Here is a 5000-nt window from a genome sequence, read left to right as displayed (position 1 = left end):
CTCTCCGGCGGGCCCAGGTCAACCGCTCGCCCCCCAGCAGCGAAATTTTTTTCTAAGTCCCACGCCGGACACCAGGTCAACACGGCTCTCTGGCAGGAGAAGCCCGCCGCTCCCGAGGAAGCGCCCCCGGCTTGCCCTGAACGCCGTAAGGGAGGGCGGCAGGTCACCGGGGCGAAACCGGAGCGGTGGCCGGTCTCCTGGAACTCTCCCCCGGCCTGGCCCGCCGGGCCGCTCCCGGCCGGAGCTCCCACGTTAACCGCTCCCAACGCAACCGAGCAGAAGTTTTCCAAGTCCCACGGCGGACACCAGGTCCTCCCGGTTCCCCGTCAGGAGAGCCCCGCCACTCCTGGGGAAGCAAGCACCGCTGCCTGCCCGACCTCCGAGCCCATCACCGGGGGGGGGGGCGGGAGCCGGAATCGCGGGCCAGAGCCTGGAACTCTCGCACGGCCAGGCCCGCCGGATCGGGGCACGCTGCCTCCACGCTCGGTTGACAAGGCAGCGCGGCACGGTTCTTTTGCCCCGGAGGTTCCTCTGACCGACTTTCTGGAACCGAACATGGGCATTTAGGGTCCTGAAAACCGAGTCCCCCAAAATCTCCGCGAACCTTTCTTGGCAATATTGTAGATGCGGCACCCGGCCCAGCCACCGGGGCCAACCGCCGAAAGTGTCCGCCCTCCTGGAGCGAAGGCCCGGGCAAGGCCCGTTTGAAAAACCTCATACGGACTTCCGGAGCGCGAGCCCGGGCGCCAGGTCGACCCAGGGCCGACCTCCCGGGCCCCAGAGAGGCACGTCTCCGCCGCGGAAGCCGCCTGATGCCCGCGCCGAAGGCCCCCGGGCCCGCCCGGCCTCCGCGCAGGGCACCGGGGAGAAGTAGGAATCGTGGCCGGGCTCCTGGAACTCCTGCCCGGCCTGCCACGCGGAAGCATGCCGGGTTCTCCCGCCGCGCCGTGCAGGTTCTTCCGCCCCTCGCCGGGGTAGCCGGGCTCCAACCGCTGGGCCCCGCAGCGTGGAAGGGGCCCTGCGAGTCGCCGCCGGCCTGCACGCCCGCCGTGCAGTCGACCGGGTCGAAGCCGGAATCGCGGCCGGGTTCCTGGAACTCTCGCCCGGCCTGCCCGCCCGGCCCGCCCCCCGGGCCGGGGCGCCAGTCGACATGGAGCCAAACTCGGTTTTGACCCCCTCCTGCAGCACGGTCCGGCCCCGGAGGTTCCTCCGTCCGACCTCCTGGAACCCAAGATGGGCATCCAGGGTCCCGAAATCCGTGTCCCCGAAAATCTCCGCGAACCTTTCCTGGCAATATTGTAGATGCGGCACCCGGCCCAGCCACCGGGGGCAACCGCCGAAAGTGTCCGCCCTCCTGGAGCGAAGGCCCGGGCAAGGCCCGTTTCAAAAACCTCATACGGACTTCCGGAGCCCGAGCCCCGGCGCCAGGTCGACCCAGGGCCGACCTCCCGGGCCCCAGAGAGGCTCGTCTCCGCCGCGGAAGCCGCCCGCCGCCCGCGCCGAAGGCCCCCGGGCCCGCCCGGCCTCCGGGCAGGGCACCGGGGAGAAGTAGGAATCGTGGCCGGGCTCCTGGAACTCCTGCCCGGCCTGCCCCGCGGAAGCATGCCGGGTTCTCCCGCCGCGCCGTGCAGGTTCTTCCGCCCCTCGCCGGGGTAGCCGGGCTCCAACCGCTGGGCCCCGCAGCCTGGAAGGGCCCCTGCGAGTCGCCCCCCGGCCTGCACGCCCGCCGTGCAGTCGACCGGGTCGAAGCCGGAATCGCGGCCGGGTTCCTGGAACTCTCGCCCGGCCTGCCCGCCCGGCCCGCCCCCCGGGCCGGAGCGCCAGTCGACTTGGAGCCAAACTCGGTTTTGACCCCCTCCTGCAGCACGGTCCGGCCCCGGAGGTTCCTCCGTCCGACCTCCTGGAACCCAAGATGGGCATCTAGGGTCCCGAAATCCGTGTCCCCGAAAATCTCCGCGAACCTTTCCTGGCAATATTGTAGATGCGGCACCCGGCCCAGCCACCGGGGGCAACCGCCGAAAGTGTCCGCCCTCCTGGAGCGAAGGCCCGGGCAAGGCCCGTTTCAAAAACCTCATACGGACTTCCGGAGCCCGAGCCCCGGCGCCAGGTCGACCCAGGGCCGACCTCCCGGGCCCCAGAGAGGCTCGTCTCCGCCGCGGAAGCCGCCCGCCGCCCGCGGCGAAGGCCCCCGGGCCCGCCCGGCCTCCGGGCAGGGCACCGGGGAGAAGTAGGAATCGTGGCCGGGCTCCTGGAACTCCTGCCCGGCCTGCCCCGCGGAAGCATGCCGGGTTCTCCCGCCGCGCCGTGCAGGTTCTTCCGCCCCTCGCCGGGGTAGCCGGGCTCCAACCGCTGGGCCCCGCAGCCTGGAAGGGCCCCTGCGAGTCGCCCCCCGGCCTGCACGCCCGCCGTGCAGTCGACCGGGTCGAAGCCGGAATCGCGGCCGGGTTCCTGGAACTCTCGCCCGTCCTGCCCGCCCGGCCCGCCCCCCGGGCCGGAGCGCCAGTCGACATGGAGCCAAACTCGGGGTTGACCCTCGCCTGCAGCACGGTCCGGCCCCGGAGGTTCCTCCGTCCGAGCTCCTGGAACCCAAGATGGGCATCTAGGGTCCCGAAACCCGTGTCCTCGAAAATCTCCGCGAACCTTTCCTGGCAATATTGCAGATGCGGCACCCGGCCCAGCCACCGGGACGAACCGCCGAAAGTGTCCGGCCTCCTGGAGCGAAGGCCCGGGCAAGGCCCGTTTGAAAAACCTCATACGGACTTCCAGGGCCGGAGCCCCGGCGCCAGGTCGACCGCGGGCCTCCCTCCCGGGGCCCAGCACGGCTCGTCTCCCCCGCGGGAGCAGCCCGCCGCCCTCGCCGAAGGCCCCCGGACCTGCCCGGCCTCCGGGCAGGGCACCGGGGAGAAGCCGGAATCGCGGCCGGGCTCCTGGAACTCTCGCCCGGCCAAGCCGCTCGGCCCGCCCCTGGGCCGGAGCTCCAGTCGACATGGAGCCAAACTCGCGGTTGAACCTCTCCTGCAGCACGGTCCGGCCCCGGAGGTTCCTCCGTCCGAGCTCCTGGAACCCAAGATGGGCATCTAGGGTCCCGAAACCCGTGTCCCCGAAAATCTCCGCGGACCTTTCCTGGCAATATTGTAGATGCGGCACCCGGCCCAGCCGCCGGGAGCAACCGCCGAAAGTGTCCGGCCTCCTGGAGCGAAGGCCCGGGCACGGCCCGTTTGAAAATCCTCATACGGACTTCCAGGGCCGGAGCTCGGGAGCCAGGTCGACCCCGGGCCTCCCTCCCGGGCGTTAGGGCGGCTCGTCTCCCCCGCGGGAGCAGCCCGCTGCCCGCGCCGAAGGCCCCCGGACCCGCCCGGCCTCCGGGCAGGGCACCGGGGAGAAGCCGGAATCGCGGCCGGGCTCCTGGAACTCTCGCCCGGCCAAGCCGCTCGGCCCGCCCCTGGGCCGGAGCTCCAGTCGACATGGAGCCAAACTCGCGGTTGAACCCCTCCTGCAGCACGGTCCGGCCCCGGAGGTTCCTCCGTCCGAGCTCCTGGAACCCAAGATGGGCATCTAGGGTCCCGGAAACCGTGTCCCCGAAAATCTCCGCGGACCTTTCTCGGCAATATTGTAGATGCGGCACCCGGCCCAGCCACCGGGACGAACCGCCGAAAGTGTCCGCCCTCCTGGAGCGAAGGCCCGGGCACGGCCCGTTTGAAAAACCTCATACGGACTTCCGGAGCCCGAGCCCCGGCGCCAGGTCGACCCAGGGCCAACCTCCCGGGCCCCAGAGAGGCTCGTCTCCCCCGCGGGAGCAGCCCGCCGCCCGCGCCGAAGGCCCCCGGACCTGCCCGGCCTCCGGGCAGGGCACCGGGGAGAAGCCGGAATCGCGGCCGGGTTCCTGGAACTCTCGCCCGGCCCGCCCCTGGGCCGGAGCTCCAGTCGACATGGAGCCAAACCCGGGGTTGACCCCCTCCTGCAGCACGGTCCGGTCCCGGAGGTACCCCTGCCCGACCTCCTGGAACCCAAGATGGGCAACTAGGGTCCCGAAAAGCGTGTCCCCGAAAATCTCCGCGGACCTTTCCTGGCAATATTGTAGATGCGGCACCCGGCCCAGCCACCGGGGGCAACCGCCGAAAGTGTCCGCCCTCCTGGAGCGAAGGCCCGGGCACGGCCCGTTTGAAAAACCTCATCGGGACTTCCAGGGCCGGAGCCCCGGCGCCAGGTCGACCCCGGGCCTCCCTCCCGGGGCCCAGCACGGCTCGTCTCCCCCGCGGGAGCATCCCGCCGCCCGCGCCGAAGGCCCCCGGACCTGCCCGGCCTCCGGGCAGGGCACCGGGGAGAAGTCGGAATCGCGGCCGGGCTCCTGGAACTCCCGCCCGGCCTGCCCCGCGGAGTCCTGCCCGGGCTCCCGCCGCCTTGGCCCGGGACGACCACCCCTCGGCGGGGTGCCTCGGCTCCGACCCCGGAGGCCCGGGTCCCTGCCGGGGCCCTTGGACCCGCCCCCCGGGCTGCCCTTCCACGGAGCCCTTGACCGGGACGAGATCGGAATTGTGGCCGAGCTCCTGGAACTCTCGCCCGGCCTGACCGCCTTCTCCGGCCCTTTTCCGGTTTTCCCCGTTGACCTGGCTCCAAACTCGGGTTTGGCCCCTCAGCACGGCAGGGTTCTGCCCCGAAGATCCCTCTGACCGGCTTTCTGGAACCGAACATGGGCATTGAGGGTCCTTAAAAACGTGTTCTCGAAAATCTCCGCGAACGTTTCTTGGCTATATTGTAGATGCGGCACCCGGCCCAGCCACCGGGACGAACCGCCGAAAGTGTCCGCCCTCCTGGATCGAAGGCCCGGGCAAGGCCCGTTTCAAAAACCTCATACGGACTTCCGTGGGGGGGGCGGGCACCAGGTCAACCCCACGTATGCCTATGGGGATTTTCGCTCCCCAGGTCAACCCCATGGATGCCTATCGGGATTTTCGCTCCCCAGGTCAACCCCATGGATGCCTATGGGCTTTTTCGGTCCC

This window comes from Alligator mississippiensis, unplaced genomic scaffold (assembly GCF_030867095.1).
Source record: "Alligator mississippiensis isolate rAllMis1 unplaced genomic scaffold, rAllMis1 scaffold_37, whole genome shotgun sequence".
In the NCBI taxonomy this organism is placed as follows: Eukaryota; Metazoa; Chordata; order Crocodylia; family Alligatoridae; genus Alligator; species Alligator mississippiensis.
This window is presented reverse-complemented; position numbering follows the sequence as displayed.